Raw genomic sequence first — 23,758 nt, forward strand, 5'->3', positions numbered from 1 at the left:
GTCTGGCCTGCCTGTAGTCCAGACATTGAAAATGTGTGAAGGCTAAAATATGAGAAGGGAGACTGTTGAACAACTTAAGCTGTACATCAAGCAAGAATGGGAAAGAATTCCACTTCAAAAATGTGTCTCCTCAGTTTCCAAACCTTTACTGAGTGTTGTTAAAAGGAAAGGCCATGTAACACACTGGTAAAAATGCCTTTTTTGCAATGTGTTGCTGCCATTAAATTCTAACTTCATGATTATTTGCAAAAAATACCAAAGTTTCTCAGTGTGAACATGAAATATCTTGTCTTTGCAGTCTATTCAATTGAACATAAGTTGAAAAGGATTTGTTGTATTCTCTTTTTATTTACCATTTACACAACCTGACAACTTCACTGTTTTTGGAGTTTGTACATTAAGTACATTATTTCCATCAGTGGTTGTTGACTAAATGCTATCACACAGAACTCATGCACACTCAAAGGCATGACTATGTTACACTTGGGTCGCACGCTATTGTACGGATGGTTTCCCAAAGATGCAGACAGACCTCTGGAAGCAGTGTGCAGGTAAGAAAAATTATTTATTCTCATCAATCAGGCAAGAATACAAACAAACAGATTAGCAAAACTTAGGCTGGAAACAAGAAGACGTAGCATGGCTAACAAAGGTCAGTGTTGCATGTAGCAAACAAAACAGCCAGAGAGGCAGGACTAAATAGCTCTCTGATTAGTGACCGGGAGCAAGTGAGCGTCCCGACCACTAACCAGAAGCAGGTGAACATAATCAGCACCCATGGCAACCAGAAACACAAACACAGGGGGGCTGAAACAGAACTAAGAGAATCCTAAACATAAACAAAACATGATCCAGGCAGCGGATCATCACAGAATAGGCCCTTTCCACCAAAAGTTCAAGAAGTGAACTTTGTGGTTTGCGTTTCCACCCCAGTTCCCAGTACAGGGTCAGGCTGACAGCGCATGGATGAGTGGTGTCAATCAATCAATCAAAGACAGCCCTAAAGCAGCACTAACCTTATAGTTCCAGAACTTTAGGGACGATACATGGACTTGCAACTAGTTGAAGGACACCTGTGTCATGGCCTGAGGGGTGTATGTCTGGTGCTTAGTGACTCTGAGGAGGTGTAGCAGGAACCCTGACACACAAACAACTACAACCAGAGTAGGTTGCTACTCTGGAAAGTGGCGGGAGCTGCCATGCAAGGTCCTAACCACCACCCATCAGGAGCAAGGGTGAAGTGTCTTGCTTAAGGACACAACGGACATGACGAGGCTGGTAGAAAATGGGGATTGAACCAGGAGCCCTCAGGTTGCTGGCCCGGCCACTCTCCCAACCGCGCCACGCCATTCCCAAAGAAAGAAGAATAAAAGTGAATCATGCTGTGAGCTGGACGCTATGTGCGCTAGTCCTCATGGGACATGTGGTCTTCTGCTGGCAAAACACCACCGCTTTGGTCCACGGAAAGTTCTTAAGTGGAGCCTCGGAGAGCCTCACCAACCACAACATCCCCTGGCCTCAACCCCCATGGGACAGGACATTTCACACTGCGATACTAATGAATCATATTCTGCTCTATACCGCCTCGAAAAAATACCGGTCCACCAACCGTCCGTCATCGCCACATCATGACATTGCTGGTTTTAGGATCAGAGGAGCATTTTGGGCAGCGCACACACACAGAGTACTTACAATCAGACACAGTGTGTAGACAGAAAAGGGAGAATGGACGCATTTTGGTGTAAAAAGTCAAGATAAAGGTGAAGTTATAACACTGAGACACCCTCAGGAAGAGCTGCTTAAAGACATGGCTAGCTAGCTAGCAGCTAACATCTAAATCACTAATCCTGGCCTCCATGGCGACAAATTAAGTATGTTTCTTACAAGTAGCATTATCACTGGAGGACGAGGAATAGCTAAACATGCTTCACTACACACCGTAGGAGGATACAATAGCTCACCGGCGTCACAATGTAAACAAACACCATTAGTGTTAGCTTCAGGTATTCCCCCTGTTGTTTTAGTAGTTTATTACCCAGTTTAAGACCAACTCGCTACTGTTGTAATTTCTTCATTAAGATATTATGATTAGTTAAGCAAATTTTCTACAATTTCTAAAAATGGTGGAATTAAGGAAACAAGTTGTGGTTCGTAAACTGGTGTTCGTCTGCAGTCTTAAAGTTTGCTACAACCTTAGCTATGTTCATGTTGTTGTGGAGTTTTAAATGATTTGTTGCTGACACAGACGTAGTCTGGGGGCAGTTTTACAAAAGACAGTCTTTGTCCACTGCACTTTTTAATGTACAAAAATAATGTAACACTATTGAATGGAGGCAAATCAAACACTTGTGCCAGGTGGAAAACCACAGCTCGGACTGAAGCCTGTCACTTTAGACTGCCTACAAGCTCACTGATTGGCTTTCAAGAGCTGCCTTTCTGCTAGCCATTGGCATTGTTAGGCCTATTTTAGGGGGGGCTCAAGCCCCCCTAAAATATTCTCAAGCCCCCCTAAATAATTTGGTGTTAAAAAAACCAAAAAAAACATTCTATTTTTTATTTATTTATTTTTACAAATACATGCCGACATATTCATTATAAAGTGGCCCGAATATGAGTTTAAATAAATAATCATATAACCTGTCATTATTAGTTTCCCCTCACTTCATAGCGTAAGGTAGAGAGCCCCTTTAATGTGTCGGTATCCAATCCATTTCACTTGTTCATATAGAAAATGTCCACATCACTCAAAACCCAGTCCGCATTTTCTCTGCGACCTTGCTTGCGCTCCTTGCACTTGTAATATAGAAAATGCCCACATCACTCAAAATCCAGTCCGCATTTTCTCTGCGACCTTGCTTGCGGTCCTTGGACTTGTTCATATAGAAAATGCCCACATCACTCAAAATCCAGTCCGCATTTTCTCTGCGACCTTGCTTGCGGTCCTTGGACTTGTTCATATAGAAAATGCCCACATCACTCAAAATCCAGTCCGCATTTTCTCTGTGACCCTGCTTGCGGTCCCGCAGGTGTACGAAGCACATTAGCACACAGCACTGCAGAACAAGAACGTGAACGGATGCAAAATGGACATAAGAAACTTTTTCAAGAAATTAAGTATTCATCACTGCTTGTAGTAAAATGTATTAGCTCCACTTTACACCAGGTCTGTGTTTGACAAAAAGTTACATTCCCGCTCTAAAACAATGCTGCTACTTAGTTAGCTAGTTAGCCTGAAATGCATCATGAAGGTCCTGGTTATTTATAAAGTTAAATGTGCACTCTTTTTTACCATTTGCTATCTTTGGGGTTACTTCCTTCTGGAGCATCAGCTGTGTTTCTCACTTTACACATGGAGGAGAACAGGAGCTGAGCTCATTCACGTATGACTATCATCAGTAGATAATAATAATAATCACTTCACAACCCCTATTGAGCTGTAGGAGTCAGGGCAGAGGAGCACAGAAAGTGAGAGGGGAGAGGCCTCTACTGGAAAGGTGAGTAGGAGAGTAATGATACATATAAATAAATATTAAAACATTTTTTTTTTTTAAATGGCTTGTCACTGTGCAAAGCCACATTTGTTGTTGTACTGAACACACATTGAAAATAAACCCACTGAAATAATAATAATAACAATGAATAATTTCTAAGTCTTTGTTAGCCATTTGTGAAGTTTTGTGCTCGTGCGCTACGTTCGCTCGCATCCTGTGCATCTCCTGGGGGCTAAGCCCCCCCTGTCCTTAAAAACTAGTGACGCCCCTGCTGCTAGCTGACCAATCAGTGGTCAAATGCAAACAAGAGTGAGTCAAGGTCATCCACAGAAGAGAAGTTATGATAGAAATGCTCTAAAAACAGCTGCTGTGCTGCAAGTCTTATATGAAAGTGCTGTGGTCTCGTGGTTAGACTGCATTATCATGCTGCACGACATCGAATGATTGTGGGTTCAATTCCTGCCAAGACTGGGGGAAGAAGTTGTTTTTCAAAGCCCACAATTGGTTCCTTTCTTGTTAACGTTGTTACTTTGCACTCTGAACAAATAAATGCACTGTTTATCATGCAGCACTAATAATCTAAAACATGCATTTAAACCCATTTAGGTTTGAGTCAAATGTCAATAGTTATACATTCTGAGATATTAATAGCAAATGACATGTTTTTTTACCACTTTGTAGTTGAGGTTCTTCATCACGAACCCAAACACCTTGGTTGTAATGAGTTAATGTCCTTCCAGATCAAAATCTACTCCTTTTTACCATCCATTCATGTTTCTTTGAAGGGTTTATTGAATGATTCCATAAAACAGTTCATGTTGTTGTAGCTTGTATAACATCTTCTGCATTTGAAAGGAATAATTGATTGATTTAATGTTGCCTTTGTAATGTTCATCTGTCTAATAAATTGAATCTGATGTGGGAGAAAAACATGTCTCTGGCTCTATAGCATTCTCCAGTTCTAGACTTTTATGGTTTGTGTTGCAGAAGGTTTTCAGTTCCAGGTTTTCTTCTTTGTTGCTTGATCAATGTCTATGAGTGCAGATGGATGTACTCCTGAATCTAGATGTTCTTGTTCTGTAATCCCTTGAAGCGTTGAAGTGTTGATGTTGACTGTAAATCTTTGTTCTCCGTCAGACTGTCCTTTTATCCGGATAACATCCCTTTTTCGACTTTATTTGTCTCCTCAGACAAAACTTTGTTTCTTTGGTTGTTTTGCAGCTTCAACCGTACTAGCAGTAATTGCACATGGGCGTTCTTCTTTGTCTTCTTTTTTTTAGTTTTCTGGCGGCACGTAGGCATTCACATCGACTTTTGGAGTGACGTATGCTGTTGAGCAAGTCGTTGTAGTTTTTTGTGTGTCGGGGTTCCTTCCCCCCTCCTTAAAGTCACTAAGTGCCAGTGAGAGTGTGGTGAATTATACCATGTATCATTTTCTTATATGATTGTGAGCTGGCATGTTTGTATTTGGTCAGAGAATCCTTCAGAGGATTATTCTACCAAGGTCAAAAGTCCACATGACCATCACAAGCGCTCCAGAGTGGTGGCCCTTGCCTCCAGGCAATTGGAATCCTACAGGAATTCAGGTTTGTATTTTAGGAGAAAGTGTAAAGACTTTAGCAACACCTGGTAGGAAGCCCTCACAAGTAGGAGTAGAGGATAGGGGTCAGCGGTCACCTGTCTCAAACCGATCACAGGAAATAGGCTGACTGGCCAAGTAACAAACTGGGTGTTGTCCATACTGGCCGGCCCCAATTCTAGATAAACAAAGAGTAAGTGTCTTTGTGTAACAGGTATTTAAGGACAGTTGTCCGAGAAGACATCAGAGGAGTAATCTAGCCCACACCCTTTCTCCTGGAGCTGCAGTTCCAGTCTGAGGCTCGCTGAAACAAATAAAGCTTTTTGTTTTACGATTCCTCGTTGGCGTCTCCTTGGCTCATCACCTCTCACACAGTCAGTCTGTCCTGGGAGAGTAGCACCACCATGGAATATACAACACAGACCCCTCAGGCCATGGCACAGGTGTCCTCCAACTAGTTTTAAGTCCATTTGTCGTCCCTAAACTTAGGAACATATTTGATGAAGGTTGAAAAGTTACTTAGTGCTGCTTTTAGATAGAAGTATATTTACTTAAAGCTTAAAGCTTGAAGGTTGAACATGAAATGAGTAATATTTTCATTGTGGAATATGACAATTAGATGTCTGGACTCAAAGGAGAATGTTTGGAAGTGATGATCTGATTTATGTTGGCGAGGACCTTATTTAGACTGATAGTAAACATTTTGACACAGTTGACCACAATTCTTTCATCATGTTTGACGGTGTGGGTGTCAGAGGAAGGCTCTGATGTGGTTCAGGTCTTACCTGTCAGGGAGAAGTTTCTGAGTAAAACTACTAAAAGACAAGTTGTCTAGTATGTTCACTATTTTATTTAAGGACTAAATGACAATAATAAACATATGTTTCATGTACCCTAAGATTTGTTGTTACAATAAAAACAATAATGACATTTTTTGTGGTCTTCTTTATTTAGAAGAATATAGAAATACATTTTGGTACCGGTACCAAAAATATTGGTATGGGGACAACCCTACTTCCAGTTGCAACTGCCTTCAGCTAGCATTTTAACTCGTTATTCCTCGACTTGTGGCACCTTCATTTCGCTTGCTCCAGCAAATTCCTGCCTCCCGCCGGGCAGAGTTCAGATGCAATATGTTAGCAAGCTGTGGTGTAGCTGCGATCACAATCAGTGGTCAGGAAAACACAAAACTTACGTAACACTCTGGCAACGAGAGCAGAGCTGATTGGTCTCCTCTCTGACCATACATGTACAAATAACATTTGGTGGGTGTGTTCTCTATAGTCTAAACCAGGGGTGTCCAAACTACGACCGCAGGCCAAATGCGGCCAACCGACATCTTGAATTTGTTGTGACTTTAATGAGGAATCGTACCCACAGGAAGATCACATTCTGTTGCTGTAAGTTTGTCGTCTTCTAGGGGGTAATATAGGTGTATGACCTGTAATCATACTCTGCATAGGTGTAAGCACAGCATTTACTTACAAAACCCAAAAGCAGTGAAGTTGTCACGTTGTGTAAATGGTAAATAAAAAGAGAATACAACAAATCCTTTTGAACTTATATTCAATTGAATAGACTGCAAAGACATGGGCTCAGAAACACTTCAGAAAACCACTGTCAGTAACTACAGTTGGTCGCTACATCTGTAAGTGCAAGTTAAACTCTACTATGCAAAGCCAAAGCCATTTATCAACAACACCCAGAAAAGTAATTTATCAACCAAACCCAGAAACGTTGCCGGCTTTGCTGGGCCCACAAGTATAAAAGTGTTATGTGGTCTGACGAGTCCACATTTGAAATTGTTTTTGGAAACTGTGGACGTCGTGTCCTCCGGACCAATTAGGAAAAGAACCATCCGGATTGTTCTAGGGTGAAAGTGTAAAAGGCAGCATGTGTGATGGTATAGGGGTGTATTAGTGGCCAAGACATGGGTAACTTACACATCTGTGAAGGCACCATTAATGCTGAAAGGTACATACAGGTTTTGAATTACATTTTTATATAGCGCTTTTTCTCAAGTGGGGCGGTATAGCTCGGTTGGTAGAGTGGCCGTGCCAGCAACTTGAGGGTTGCAGGTTCGATCCCCGCTTCCGCCATCCTAATCACTGCCGTTGTGTCCTTGGGCAAGACACTTTACCCACCTGCTACCAGTGCCACCCACACTGCTTTAAATGTAACTTAGATATTGAGTTTCACTATGTAAAGCGCTTTGAGTCACTTGAGAAAAAGCGCTATATAAAATGTAATTCACTTCACTACAGGTTTTGGAGCAACATATGTTGCCATGCAAGCAACGTTACCATGGATGCCCCTGCTTATTTCAGCAAGATAATGCCAAGCCAGGTGTTACAACAGCGTAGTAAAAGAGTGCGGGTACTAGACTGGCCTGCCTGTAGTCCAGACATTGAAAATGTGTGAAGGCTAAAATATGAGAAGGGAGACTGTTGAACAACTTAAGCTGTACATCAAGCAAGAATGGGAAATAATTCCACTTCAAAAATGTGGCTCCTCAGTTCCCAAACCTTTACTGAGTGTTGTTAAAAGCAAAGGCCATGTAACACACTGGTAAAAATGCCTTTTTTGCAATGTGTTGCTGCCATTACATTCTAACTTCATGATTATTTGTAAAAAACAACAAACTTCAAGAGTGACCGTTTTTTGCTCCTGTCAGCTTCAAACACTGATGACATCTATTAAACAAGACAAGAAGCAGGGAATTAAACAGAGACATAATTCAATTAAGCTCAATTGAGGAGAAACGTTTGGGCTGTACTCTTGTACAGTCTCCCACCACGCTCTGACGAAAGATTGTACGCCTCCTCTTTGATTTGGACTTTCCCTGATTACATGGCAACAGCTGTTTCTAAAGCAAGGGGGTTGTAAACAGCCGCTGCCTTTGGTTACAAAACAGTTAAAAGAAAAGGTCGGTTCAAAGAAAAGGTCGTAAACAGCCGTTGCCCTCGGTTACAAGACAGTTCAAAGACAAGGTGCCTGGAGGGGGGTCAGGCCCTGCTTCCTCTCCGCTTTGTGGATCACGGGTCAAGACAAAATCTTCCTGTGGATTATAATACATCAAAGAAACCGACACCTTCATGTTGCTTCCCATCCTACACAGTGGAGTTTTACAAAGTTTTTGATTGATAAGATCAAAGACAGCTTTTGTCCTCTCGCCAGGAACTCATGGCAACACAAAGTTTTGTGATAACTTAGATACATTTATTCTGACATTTCCCTCCTGTTTGTCACATAACTTCCCTAAAATCTCCCCATCCCCAAAAACTTCTTCTTGCGATTTTCAGTTAATGGTTCATTTCCCTATGGCCAAGTTATGTTTACACTCAGAGTTACATACATTTCTCCCTCATAATTACTCATTTCTGGAAACAAATCAGGAACACCATCCAGGTAGGTATCCTCGTCATCAGATTCATCTTCTTTGTTGTCCGCCAGAAAGTGCGTCTGAACAGCTTTATCATCTGCTGGGCTAATCGCTGTGGTAATCAGACGGTTAAGCAGAGAACGCAGACAGGGAATACAACAACATCCACACAACGTCAGTATTACTGCAAACATAGCCATAGATACTAGAATTGATGATACCAAAGACTTGTTTTTGCAGAACACATCCAACCATCCATCCCACATAGATGTATCTATGCCAGAGTGCACTTTCATTTTACCGTTGAGGGTGCGCAGGCCTTCCACTGTTCTGGTCAGGCTATCTTCTGCATCAGTGTTGTTTGTTATGAACGTGCAACACTGTTCACCAAATATTGCGCACACGCCTCCTTTTTCCGCTAACATGTCCAGCGCCATACGGCTTTGAAAAGCCATAAGGGAGGTGGCGGCGAGTTGATCAGCGATGGCTTCAAGTCCGGCCTGTGTCCAATTTCCTAATCTCTGTACGTTGTAGTGGACGTAGTTTATTCTGTCAACATTGTTGTTAATCGTACACCACCAGCAGACGGATGATTTGAATCCAGCTGCAACTTGATTTACCAATTTATAGTCGTCAGGTACACCTCTTGGGACACCCATTGCATCGATATAAGTTGGATCTCCAACACTTTGCCAGGTTATATCACGTCTAGTTCTTTTCCAATGTTCAGGTATCAAACTGTTCAGGCGTGTTGACAATTCTCGTGCTGTTATGGGGTATATGGAGGTGGGTATGAGGAGTGTGATCAGAGCACAATGTCCTGTTACATTTTTCGGTAATCGGTCATAGATTCTTTCCTCACCGCATCACCACCACACATTACCTCGGGATACTGGTACAAATATTGATACAGTTACTATGTGTAAGCAGTTATCCGATGATAAGTTTCCTAACTGTTGTCCAGAGCCCAGCATGTTAATGCAGGTAAAGTTAGCTTTTGTCACATGTTTATCAAATATTGGTTTCTGCTTTGTCTGTTTAGTTACAGGGTAGATTTTGTCCCATGTAGTGCAATTCCCTTCAGGAGTTGTTTTGCTCATTATTTCAATTAAACATTTTTGACTCATAGGTGCCGGGATGATCTTGAGTAATGGTCTGGGGCTTATGCATACCACACAATCAATTTTAGCAGCCTTTCCCGCTTGGTCCGCCATGAGCAACCAATTATTGTTTTGCCCCGATACTCCTGTGGTAATAGTAAACCATTCATCCTTTGTTAAAGGTCCATTGACAATGTGAACTTTGAGAGTGCTTTTGGTCAGGGGTCCTATTGTTATACCTTTGTGTGTTTTTTCCGGTATGGTTCCTAAATTGTTTACATCCATCTTTAATGGTCACATTTGGGCAGAGTGATATGACAGCGCAGGGATCTTCACCAGTTTTGTAGATACAAATAGCCAGAGGATAACATTTAGGGGCAACATGTCTACTAACAGGTGGAGTGGAGTTGAGTGGAGACTCTGTAGTATTGAATGTCATTACTAGACTATTGCCTGTTTTGGTCAATTTAAATCGAGATTTCCATTTGATTGCCTCTGGTTCCCACTCATAAGTGGATGTTTCCCACGAGTCGGTGGTATGAGAAACCCATCCCCAATCAGAAGTATATTCGCTCACTCCTATGTACCACGGATAGCTTTGCCACTCAATCCCCCTGTATCCTCCTATTTCAAATTGTGACAGTGGAATTTGTAGTGTGCTGGTGAACATGTCCCTTTGGTAACACAAATAGAAACCCGAATACTTTTGTCCGTTACTGTTTTTCTGGCAAGGGTTTTCAGGCATTTTTTCCACTAATGGGGTTGTTCCGAATCCTCCCATTACCCGTCTTCTAATACGACCTCCCCTATGAGTGTATTTTACTTCTTGATTCTGCCATTGGTTTGAGTTTAATATGGGTGCGGTTTCATTCTGTTTCCTGAGTTCTACATTTTCCTCAGATTCCCAAGTGAACCATATTAGGGGGGCAGGGCTGACCAGTACCAATATCGTTAACCTGTATGTTATGGACCGTCTGAGCCAAGGGGGTGTCATTTCTGCTGATTCACTCCTCTACCGAGGTCAGTGGTTTGAAAATGCTTCACTGACTTTTGTGTCTGCTCAACTGTAGTTGTCGTGTGCGTCCACACTATTACTAGACTTTGCTTCCCTTTCCTTATTGGATGATTCTATAGATATGACCTTTTTACATTGTGCTAAGTGTACCCAGGTTGGTCTTTCCGCTATCTTTACTGCTGTCGGGGTTGTTAACAGTACTTGGTAGTGTCCCTCCCACCTTGGAGAATGCCAATGTTTTCTTTTAACGCTTCTTATCAGAGCCCACTCTCCTGGTTCCACTAAGTCTGTTATCTGTGGAGACACAACAGGTTTGTCTCTTTTAGCTTCTGTCTCTTTCAATTTCTCCAGCATCTTGCGTATATAATCTGCTAAATTTGGTTCATTATTAGGTTCACATTGATTTTTGAAATTTGGTAGCTGATAAGGTCTTCCAAATATTAATTCAAATGGTGTGAGTCCTGTTGTACTTGTAATGTTCATGTACATTTTTACTAAATCTTTACATTGTGTCCATGGACGTTTTGTTTCTTCCATACATTTCTTGAGTCTGTTTTTAATTGTTATATTTTTCCTTTCCACTAGTCCTGCACTTTGTGGATGATAAGCACAGTGGTTATTGAGATCAATGTGGAATAATGATCCTATATTCTTGATTAATTGATTTACAAAATGAGGTCCATTGTCACTGTATAGTTTTTCAGGTATACCATATCTTGGTATTATATCTTTGCATAATGCTTTTGCTACTGTTAGCGCATCTGCTTTTCCTGTAGGAAATATTTCTACCCACTTTGAAAATGCATCTACTATGACCAGACAATACTGTGTTTTTCACTCTTATTAAGTTCAATAAAATCCATGCATTGATGTTGGAACGGGTGTTGTGGTTTGGGGAATTGGCCCCGTTGTGGGTGCATATTCCCTTGTGGATTGTGCTTCGCACATGTCATGCATGACCTACAAACATTTTTTGAATAAGAATAAAAGCCGTAGGTAGTATAGTACTTCTGTATAAGGTTCACCATCCCTCCTGTTGGAGCTTGAGTACAACCATGGCTCAAAACTGCTGCCCACTTATACAGATTCTTTGGTAAGATTGGTTTATTGCCTGGACATACATAGATGTCTACTTTGTTCACCGTGGCTCTGTTTTTTATCCATTTCTTTTTCTCTTTTGGAGTACTTTGTTGTTGCATGTCTTTTAGTATATCATTATTCATGTCACTAGTTTGTAGTTTAAAAACTTGTATTTCTTCTTCTGCTGCTTGTTTTGCTGTTTTGTCCGAAAACGCATTTCCTAGTAATATTGTGTCAGTTCCATTGGTGTGTGTCGCACATTTGCATATTGCTATTTTAGCTGGTAGCTGCACCGCTTTTAATAATTATTTTAATAGTTCTCCATGTGTTACAAGGTTTCCTGTTGACGTTATCGTTCCTCTATTTTGCCAGTGTTGTGCAAATGTGTGCACTGTTGAAAATGCGTATTGGCTATATGTCTATATTATGACCCTTTGATCTTTCATTACTTTACATGCTTCTGTTAGTGCTACTTGTTGTGCAGCTTGCGCTGAGTAATTTGATGGTCATTTGATAGCTTTCAAAACTTTACTTGCTGTAACAACCGCACATCCTATTCTATTATTATTATTATACAGAATGCTGCTTTAGCTTCTGAATTCCACTTTACAGGTGATGACACTTTTAGTTATTTTTCATACATTAATGTACTTAATGTCAATCAATCAATCAATCAATGTTTATTTTTATAGCCCTAAATCATAAGTGTCTCAAAGGACTGCACAATGTCGATGTGAATGACAATGAGAAACCTTGGAGAGGACCGCATATGCCCCCCCCCCCACCCCCCCTCTAGTGGAGACCGAATGCAATGGATGTCGAGTGGGTCTGACATAATATTGTGAAAGTCCAGTCCATAGTGGATCTAACATAATAGTGAGAGTCCAGTCCATAGTGGATCTAACACAATAGTGAGAGTCCAGTCCATAATGGATCTAACATAATAGTGAGAGTCCAGTCCATAGTAAATCTAACATAATAGTGAGAGTCCAGTCCATAGTGGGGTCAGCAGAAAACCATCCCGAGCGGAGACGGGTCTGCAGCGCAGAGATGTCCCCAACTGATGCACAGGCGAGCGGTCCACCCCAGGTCCCGACTCTGGACAGCCAGCACTTCATCCATGGCCACTGGACCTGTGTCCCCCCACCGCCCCCCCTCCACAAGAGAGAGGGGGGCAGAGGAGAAAAGAAAAGAAACGGCAGATCAACTGGTCTAAAAAGGGGGTCTATTTAAAGGCTAGAGTATACAAATGAGTATGTATGTAGCAACTATTTCAGCATAATTTGGTATCCAACTTCTACAGTAATTAGTTAATCCTAGAAATGACATCATTTGCTTCTTTGATTGTGGTTTTTGTGCTTGTAGTACTGATGTTTTTCTGCTTCCCACAATAGTGCGTCCATCCTTGTTTAGAGAATGTCCAAGATACTTTACTTCTGTTTTGCATAACTGGACTTTTATTTTGCTTACTTTGTTTCCTTCACTATGTAGATGATTTAATAACGCTAATGTTATTTTTCTACAGTTTCCTTATCCCGTGATGCTAATAACATGTCATCTACGTATATCAGGACTTGACTTTCTCCTTCATAATTTGATACAATCCTGCATAGAATGTTTAAAATCACAGCATTAATTGTCCTAATTCAAATGTTATACGTATTCCATCCATCCATTTTCTACCGCTTGTCCTTTTCGGGGTCGCGGGGGGGTCGCTGGAGCCTATCTCAGCTGCATTCGGGCGGAAGGCGGCGAACACCCTGGACAAGTCGCCACCTCATCGCAGTGTTATACGTATTACTTTGTGTAATTTTAAGTAACATTTTAAACTCACTTAAAACTGTCTATATGCAAAATAAACTATAATTTTACACTCAGAATTGACATTCTTCCAATTCTTTATATTTCTTATTTGCAATTATTATTCAACAATATTCATAGCAAACAGTTGTCTATCGCTAACTGATAGCTGTTGGGATTGCCATGCCTCCTTATTTATTCTATGTTATGCTATAATCTTATTTTAGCTCAGCACCCAGATGTATGGTGTACTGCAAATGTCTGAAACATAATCCAACTTAAGAATGTTATACTACACTTTAAAGTTAAACTTACTTTAAACATACAAGTAATACATTCATTTTCACACCTCCACACAAAGTTGTGTGTGTGTGTGTGTGTCTGCGTGTGCACTCGAAGAGCGTTTTTCTTTTTCATCAGCTTATAAACATGTAACTTATTTTATCACTTTATCATGCTATACATATCTACTCTTATTATAGTTATTAATCTAGGTTTTTATTTATCACATTATTTTAATTAAATATATATATATATATATATATATATATATATATATATATATATATATATATGTCAGGACTTGATCTTGGGAGTTTGCTTTTCCGGGGTGCAACGGAAAGTTGGCACGGGCGAGACGGGAATTAAGGTACATGGCGGGTTTTAATATATCAATTTAATATATCAAAAAAAAGGGATAAATGAAAGCGCGCACAGTGGCGGATAATAAACTATGAAACCAAAAGACTATAGCAAAAAGTACAAATGAAAAGCACGCACAGTGGCGGAGAATAAACTATGAAAAACAAAAAGATTATAAACATGGAACAAAAACTTACTTGGCTTGGACAAAAAAGGAGCAGCGTGAACGATGGACATGAAAAGGAGTTAGAGGCATGAACAGAGCATAAATGTGTTGTGAGGTCGTCAGAAAAACAAACTGAAAAACACTGAACTTAACTACTACGGACATGATTAACGAAAACAGGTGCGTCACTCAAGACGTGAAACAGGTGCGTGACGTGACAGGTGAAAACTAATGGGTAACTATGGTGACAAGACAAGGGAGTGAAAAGCCAGAAACTAAACAAAACATGACTTAAAACAAAACATGATGATTACACAGACATGACAGAGCCCCTCCCTTAAGGACAGATACCAGATGTCCATAAAAAAAATAACAAGAGTCATGGGAGGGCGGGAGGGGGACATGGCGGTGGGTCGCCAGACCACGTGTCCCCGTATCCACCGGGGCAGAGTTAGGTGGCGACGGCGAGTGGAACGCCGCTGCAGCAGGCGAGGCGGGCGCCCAGGGAATGGCCACATTCGTGGCCGACTGGGAGGTGGGCGCACTTGGCGTGGCGGGCGCCCAGGGAATGGCCACATTCGTGGCCGACTGGGAGGTGGGCGCACTTGGCGTGGCGGGCGACCAGGTAGCGGCCATATCCGTGGCCAACGAGGAGGCAGGCGCGTCGTCATCGTGGCAGGCGTGGCTTGGCGTGGTGAGTCAGGCGGCGAAGCTCGGCGTGGCGTGTCAGGCGGCGAAGCTCGGCGTGGGTCTTGGTCTTGGCGTGGGTCTTGGTCTTGGCATGGCAGGTCTTGGTCTTGGCATGGCGGGTCTTGGTCTTGGCATGGCGGGTCTTGGTCTTGGCATGGCGGGTCTTGGTCTTGGCATGGCGGGTCTTGGTCTTGGCATGGCGGGTCTTGGTCTTGGCATGGCGGGTCTTGGTCTTGGTCTTGGCATGGCGGGTCTTGGTCTTGGTCTAGGTCTTGGCATGGCGGGTCTTGGTCTTGGTCTTGGCATGGCGGGTCTTGGTCTTGGTCTTGGCATGGCGGGTCTTGGTCTTGGTCTTGGCATGGCGGGTCTTGGTCTAGGTCTTGGCATGGCGGGTCTTGGTCTTGGTCTTGGCATGGCGGGTCTTGGTCTTGGCATGGCGGGTCTTGGTCTTGGTCTTGGCATGGCGGGTCTTGGTCTTGGTCTTGGCATGGCGGGTCTTGGTCTTGGCGTGGCGGGTCTTGGCGTCGTGAAGCTGCGACTGGCGGCACTTGGCGTCGTGAAGCTGCGACTGGCGGCACTTGGCGTCGTGAAGCTGCGACTGGCGGCACTTGGCGTCGTGGAGCTGCGACTGGCGGCACTTGGCGTCGTGGAGCTGCGACTGGCGGCACTTGGCGTCGTGGAGCTGCGACTGGCGGCACTTGGCGTCGTGGAGCTGCGACTGGCGGCACTTGGCGTGGAGGGTCTTGGTCTTGGGCTTGGCGTGGAGGGTCTTGGTCTTGGGCTTGGCGTAGAGGGTCTTGGTCTTGGGCTTGGCGTAGAGGGTCTTGGTCTTGGTCTTGGGCTTGGCGTGGAGGGTCTTGGTCTTGGACTTGGCGTGGAGGGTCTTGGTCTTGGACTTGGCGTGGAGGGTCTTGGTCTTGGACTTGGCGTGGAGGGTCTTGGTCTTGGACTTGGCGTGGAGGGTCTTGGTCTTGGACTTGGCGTGGAGGGTCTTGGTCTTGGACTTGGTGTGGAGGGTCTTGGTCTTGGACTTGGCGTGGAGGGTCTTGGTCTTGGCTAGGCAGTGCTTGGCGGCGTGGAGCTGGTACCGGAGCTTGGCATGATGCGGCTAGGCGTGGTGCGGGTACTGGAGTCTGCCGTGGAACTTGGCGTGGTGGAGCTGGTGCTAGCCTTGGTGCGGCAACAGGTGCAGCGACTGGTGCTAGCTGAGGAGCTAGCCTTGGAGCAGGTGGAGGTGGCCTAGCTGGGGGTTGCGGCTTGGCAGGTCGGAAGACTGGTGAGGGCGGTCGTGCTGGAGGCTGTGGCTTGACGGGTCGGTAGACTGGTGAGGGCGGTCGTGCTGGAGGCTGTGGCTTGACAGGTCGGTAGACTGGTGGTGGCGGCCGTGAGGGAGGCTGTGGCTTGGCATGGTGATGCCGAGCCACCCCACCAACACAGCTCCCGACCCCAGGCCCCCCCTCAAGGGGCGGATACCAGACGCGCTCCCTGCGGTCTGGAACTCTCTGTAGGGGTGGGCGGAGGAGGGCAGAAACTTCCCCATTAAATTGTCCAAATTGTCTTTCTTGTATCTGGGATTGAGTGGGTGAAAAAAAATTGTTTTGTGTCTTGGGTGTGGCTTGAGTCCTGGGGAGCGGGGAATCAAAAGAAAAATAATTCAGAAAAAAAAATCCTGGTTTTTGACGTCATCAGGGCGAAGCCGGGCTGGCTGCTGCTTGCTTCCGCCCGGAGGGGGAGGGGAATGTGGGAGCGGCGTGTCCTGCAGGCTCGCGGAAGTTCTTCCTGACGTCCTTCGTCTTTGGCGGCGCTTCCGTGGCTGAGGTGACGCTGTGTCGTCCTGGGACCAAATGAAGTCTCTATACTCCATGGAGGAGTAGCGCCGCGTTTCCTCCTCCATCGCGCACAGGACCGCCCAAGAAGCCTCGTCGAAAATGTCCAACTCAGGTGCGGAAAAGCGGGTCTGCTGACGACCTACTGTCAGGACTTGATCTTGGGAGTTTGCTTTTCCGGGGTGCAACGGAAAGTTGGCACGGGCGAGACGGGAATTAAGGTACATGGCGGGTTTTAATATATCAATTTAATATATCAAAAAAAAGGGATAAATGAAAGCACGCACAGTGGCGGATAATAAACTATGAAACCAAAAGACTATAGCAAAAAGTACAAATGAAAAGCACGCACAGTGGCGGAGAATAAACTATGAAAAACAAAAAGATTATAAACATGGAACAAAAACTTACTTGGCTTGGACAAAAAAGGAGCAGCGTGAACGATGGACATGAAAAGGAGTTAGAGGCATGAACAGAGCATAAATGTGTTGTGAGGTCGTCAGAAAAACAAACTGAAAAACACTGAACTTAACTACTACGGACATGATTAACGAAAACAGGTGCGTCACTCAAGACGTGAAACAGGTGCGTGACGTGACAGGTGAAAACTAATGGGTAACTATGGTGACAAGACAAGGGAGTGAAAAGCCAGAAACTAAACAAAACATGACTTAAAACAAAACATGATGATTACACAGACATGGCAATATATATATATATATATATATATATATATATATATATATATATATATATATATATATATCATCGGGTCCCTTATACAAGCACTATTTATATATATAAATATATATATATATATCTTCAGTCTACATTTCTTCATATCTTATTTCAATACCCCCACATTATCTGTCGTACGCATTAGTTTATTCCATTTTGCATTAATTATTCTTATTGAGTTCTTCCTATTTCTTCGTCTATTTTTACTTTTCTCTCACTTTAGCACTTTGAGATTTCGACCTATTTGATTTGAACGTATTTTTATTTTAACCTAATTTTCTTTTAACCCATTTTTATTAGAATCCCCGGGGTTTTGACAAAATTTGCACCTGGAAAGATACACACTCAAACACACACTAACAAACAAACAAACAAACAAATTTGCAGCGATCTACCACCAACAGCATATGCTGACAACATGAAACCCATGTTTTTCCACATGCACCTTCATTTGTCACTTTCTCATCTTTTCTTCAACTTGCTTTTTCCCTTACAACACATCCTCTATCCATCTCTTCCTCACACTGCAACACAATGTTTCTATGTTTATTCTCCTCTCCTAGAAACCGTTCACCTAAGGTTATAAACATCCCTTTTTCCATGTTTTCCCAAATCCATTCTCTTCACCTTCCCTTCAAAATTTCTCCTACTTGCTTTTTCTGTATCTCTCTCTCCCTTTACTCACGATCTCAAATTTACCATCCATTTTTCTATGTTTCTCCTTTTCAACAACACATCAATCCAACAATAAATCAGTCTTATAAAATACAACAAGGTCAACAACAATCCAAAACCATATAATGTCATACGTCTCTCTTTATCACTTATTGTCTTTCTAATTGGTGTCGTCTTTTAAAGGCCTACTGAAATGCGATTTTTTTATTTAAACGGGAATAGCAGGTCCATTCTATGTGTCATACTTGATTATTTCGCGATATTGCCATATTTTTGCTGAAAGGATTTAGTAGAGAACATCGACAATAAAGTTCGCAACTTTTGGTCGCTGATAAAAAAGCCTTGCTTGTAGCGGAAGTAGCAGACGAGTAGCTTGACGTCACAGGTTGTGGAGCTCCTCACATCCGCACATTGTTTACAATCGTGGCCACCAGCAGCGAGAGCGATTCGGACCGAGAAAGCGACGATTTCCTCATTAATTTGAGCGAGGATGAAAGATTTGTGGATGAGGAAAGTGAGAGTGAAGGACTACAGGGCAGTGGGAGCGATTCAGATAGGGAAGATGCTGTGAGAGGCGGGTGGGACCTGATATTCAGCTGGGAACTAAAACAGTAAATAAACACAAGACATATATATACTCTATTAGCCACAACACAACCAGGCTTATATTTAATATGCCACAAATTAATCCCGCATAACAAACACCTTCCCCCTCCCGTCCATATAACCCGCCAATACAACTCAAACACCTGCACAACACACTCAATCCCACAGCCCAAAGTACCGTTCACCTCCCCAAAGTTCATACAGCACATATATTTCCCCAAAGTCCCCAAAGTTACGTACGTGACATGCACATAGCGGCACGCACGTACGGGCAAGCGATCAAATATTTGGAAGCGTACTCACGGTACCGTGTCTGCGTATCCAACTCAAAGTCCTCCTGGTAAGAGTCTCTGTTGTCCCAGTTCTCCACAGGCCAATGGTAAAGCTTGACTGTCATCTTTCGGGAATTTCAACAACAAAACACCGGCCGTGTTTGTGTTGCTGCAGTCGGCCACAATACACCGCTTCCCACCTACAGCTTTCTTCTTTGCTGTCTCCATTGTTCATTGAACAAATTGCAAAAGATTCACCAACACAGATGTCCAGAATACTGTGGAATTTTGCGATGAAAACAGACGACTTAACAGCTGGCCATCATGCTGTCTCAAAATGTCCGCTACAATCCACGACGTCACGCGCTGACGTCATCATACCGAGACGTTTTCAGCAGGATATGTCGCGCAAAATTTAAAATTGCACTTTAGTAAACTAACCCGGCCGTATTGGCATGTCTTGCAATGTTAAGATTTCATCATTGATATATAAACTATCAGACTGCGTGGTCGGTAGTAGTGGCTTTCAGTAGGCCTTTAACAGTCATGCTGAGTTACCTTCATTGTTGTCTCTTTTTTTAATTTAGTTTTTTTTTTTTCAGGACAGTCTCGTGCAAAATGTCCCTCTTTGCCACAACGCCAACACGCAGTAGAGTGTAACCACTGTTGTTGTTGTTGTTGTTGTTGTTGTCTTCTATTTTGGTTATAATAGATTATAATAGACCATTTCAGGTCTGCGATTCCTTTGGTACCAATTTAGCTCAATTGAGGAGAAACGCGTGGAAGTCGTCCCACACTCTGATGAAAGATTGTACGCCTCCTCTTTTATTTGGACTTAACCTGATTACATGGCAACAGCTGTTTCTAAGGGAAGGGGGTCGTAAACAGCCGTCGCCCTTATCACAAAACAGTTCAAAGAAAAGGTGCCTGGAGGGGGGTCAGGCCCTGCTTCCTCTCCGCTTTGTAGATCTCGGGTCAAGACAAAATCTTGCTGTGCATTACAATGCATCAAAGAAACCGACGCCTTCATGTCGCTTCCTATCCTACACAGTGGAGTTTTACAATCTTTTTGCTTGGTAGGATCAAAGACAGCTTTTGTCTGCCCGCCGGGAACTTATTGAAACACAAAGTTTTGTGATAACTCAGATACAATTATTCTGACAGAAACATACACACCTAATTAAAGAAACATACAGTGACTACTTATACATCCTAGCACAGCATGGCTTGTGTTGACTGCTCCAAAGTGCTAACATAGAGACATGTTGCTATCAGTGTTGCATTAGACAGGATGTGGTCATGATGACACGCTCAGAGGGCCAGCAGGGGAAGCTAAGAAGTTTCTGATGCATTTGAGCGAAGCCACAAAAACATTTCATCCAAGTGCTTCTTTCCGGCTACTTTGGCAGCTGATGCTGTGCCATGAGGTGGCCTGGTGCAGCTGGGATAGGCTCCAGCCGCCCCCGAGAGGGACAAGCGGTAGGAAATGGATGGATCCAATATCTTCCTTTGCTTCTTGCTGAAGGTTAAGTCACATTTGACTTCTTAACAACATTTTTTGTTGTGATGTCATCCATGCATTTATGTCCATCATGTCTGCGTCACACTAGTTTAGTCACATGTGCACTTTGGCACACCTTATTACTTTATTATTATTATTACTTTGTCCATGCATCCTAATTCTGATGTTGGTCACATGGATGTGTATATTGATATTCTTTATACTCTTATCAGCACTCTATGTCATTGGTGAAGGCTTGTACGCTATATCAGTACTGGTATAGTATCACGGTGCTGTACTCGCTTTCAAAAAGTACCGCTTCGCCATATTTTTTTTTTAACGGGCATGACAGCGTGTCGTCACGTGGTGACATTGCTGGTTTTAGGAGCAGAGGAGCATGTTGGGCAGCACACACACACAGAGTACTTACAAGCAGACACAGTGTGTAGACAGAAAAGGGAGAATGGACGCATTTTGGTGTAAAAAGTCAAGATAAAGGTGAAGTTATAACACTGAAACACCCTCAGGAAGAGGTGCTTACAATAGCTCACCAGCGTCACAATGTAAACAAACACCATGGGTGGATCTACACCTGACATCCACTGTAATGATACCAAGTACAAGAGTGTATCTAGTCGATACTACTATTGATATTTTTTATCACCACAAAATCTTTTTTCCTTTTTTTTAGAAATTCATATAATGTTTATAAAGTCAGTAAATACGTCCCTGGACACATGAGGACTTTGAATATGACCAATGTATGATCCTGTAACTACTTGGTATCACATCCACACCTAAATGTGTGGTATCATCCAAAACTAATGTCAAGTATCAAAGAAGAGAAGAATAAGTGATTATTACATTTGAACAGAAGTGTAGATAGAACATGTTAAAACAGAAAATAAGCAGATATTAACAGTAAATGAACAAGTAGATGAATAATCATTTTTTACAGTTTGTCCCTCATAATGTGTAGAAAATAATAGGTGTATAGATGACACAATATGTTACTGCATACGTCAGCAGACTAATTAGGAGTCTTTGTTTGTTTACTTACTACTAAAAGACAAGTTGTCTAGTATGTTCACTATTTTATTTAAGGACTAAATGACAATAATAGGGCAGCACGGTGGAAGAGGGGTTAGTGCATCTGCCTCACAATACGAAGGTCCTGAGTAATCTTGGGTTCAATCCCGGGCTCAGGATCTTTCTGTGTGGAGTCTGCATGTTCTCCCCGTGACTGCGTGGGTTCCCTCCGGGTACTCCGGCTTCCTCCCACCTCCAAAGACATGCACCTGGGGATAGGTCGATTGGCAACACTAAATGGTCCCTAGTGTGTGAATGTGAGTGTGAATGTTGTCTGTCTATCTGTGTTGGCCCTGCGATGAGGTGGCGACTTGTCCAGGGTGTACCCCGCCTTCCGCCCGATTGTAGCTGAGATAGGCTCCAGCGCCCCCCGCGACCCCGAAGGGAATAAGCGGTAGAAAATGGATGGATGGATGACAATAATAAACATATGTTTCATGTACACTAACATTTGTTGTTACAATAAAGATAATAATATCAGTGGTGTGCCAGTAAACAAACAAAGACTCCTAATTAGTCTGCTGACGTATGCATTAACATATTGTGTCATTTATACACCTATTATTTTCTACACATTATGAGGGACAAACTGTAAAAATGGATTAATCTACTTGTTCATTTACTGTTAATATCTGCTTATTTTCTCTTTTAGCATGTTCTATCTACACTTCTGTTAAAATGTAACAATCACTTATTCTTCTCTTCTTTGATACTTGACATTAGTTTTGGATGATACCACACATTTAGGTATGGATGTGATACCAAGTAGTTACAGAATCATACATTGGTCATATTCAAAGTCCTCATGTGTCCAGGGACGTATTTACTGACTTTATAAACATCATATGAATTTTAACAAAAGGAAAACACATTTTGTGACGATAAAAAATATCGATGTAATCATAGTAGTATGGACATCTAGTAGCTAAAACACTGTGGATGGATGTTAGCCATGTGTTAAAGCACCTCTTCCTGAGGGTGTTTCAGTGTTATAACTTCACCTTTATCTTTACTTTTTACACCAAAATGCATCCATTCTCCCTTTTCTGTCTACACACTGTGTCTGCTTGTAAGTACTCTGTGTGTGTGCGCTGCCCAACATGCTCCTCTGCTTTTCTGTCTACACTGTGTCTGCTTGTAAGTACTCTGTGTGTGTGCGCTGCCCAACATGCTCCTCTGCTTTTCTGTCTACACTGTGTCTGCTTGTAAGTACTCTGTGTGTGCGCTGCCCAACATGCTCCTCTGCTTTTCTGTCTACACACTGTGTCTGCTTGTAAGTAGACTAAGAAGGCCCCTCCCACAAGGTTGTTCTCCATGGATGACATCAAGATTTATCGGACCATCTGCCACCTTCATCCCTGCTGAGGGATTTGGAGAAAGTGCTGAGTGCTCAGCCCTGGTCTTAGTGATCAGGTGCTGCTGGCAGCCAGGAGAGTGGCATCTACTGGGAGGTGAGATCACTGCTTGGCAAAGGGAAGATACTTGTCACCATGGCTGAAGTGGAGGCTGCAGGGTCTGAGCTGGATGAGACAGAAGCTGCCTTGCTGCATTTCAGTCGTTACCACCAAGCCCGCCAGGCTCGTCCTTGGCTGCAGTGGAGCTCCCGAGAGAAGGCCAACTACTACATCGACCGCTTTTTCTTTGGCTTGCTGATTGTCTTCCTGCTGGTGCTGCTGGGAGAGTGTGCCTATAAGATGTGGTACGTGAGCAACCTGGACTTTGTCTCCGACTGGCTGATCTTCCTCGTGGAGCCATTTCTTCCTCAGGAGAGACAAGAGGAACTCTAGTTGCACCATCCAAGAAATGTTTCATCTCACAACTAAATGTCAGCTTTGAGTTTGCTTGTCATAAAAATGCACTTGATAATCTGCAACTTTTCTTCTTGGTAATGCACAACATACATCAGTGTGAGCACTTCAACCTGCAGAGCATCCTTCACTAATAAGGAGCAACATGGAGAAAGAAGAGCAACATTTCTATCAAACTCTGAAAGAAAAAAGGTTGAGAAAGAAATAGGGTTGTACAAAAAAAAAGGTTTAAAAAGAAATAGGGTTGTACAATATACCAATACTAGTATAGTAGTTATACTAATGTATCATATTCAAT

Source organism: Nerophis lumbriciformis, linkage group LG03 (assembly GCF_033978685.3).
Source record: "Nerophis lumbriciformis linkage group LG03, RoL_Nlum_v2.1, whole genome shotgun sequence".
Classification (NCBI taxonomy): Eukaryota; Metazoa; Chordata; class Actinopteri; order Syngnathiformes; family Syngnathidae; genus Nerophis; species Nerophis lumbriciformis.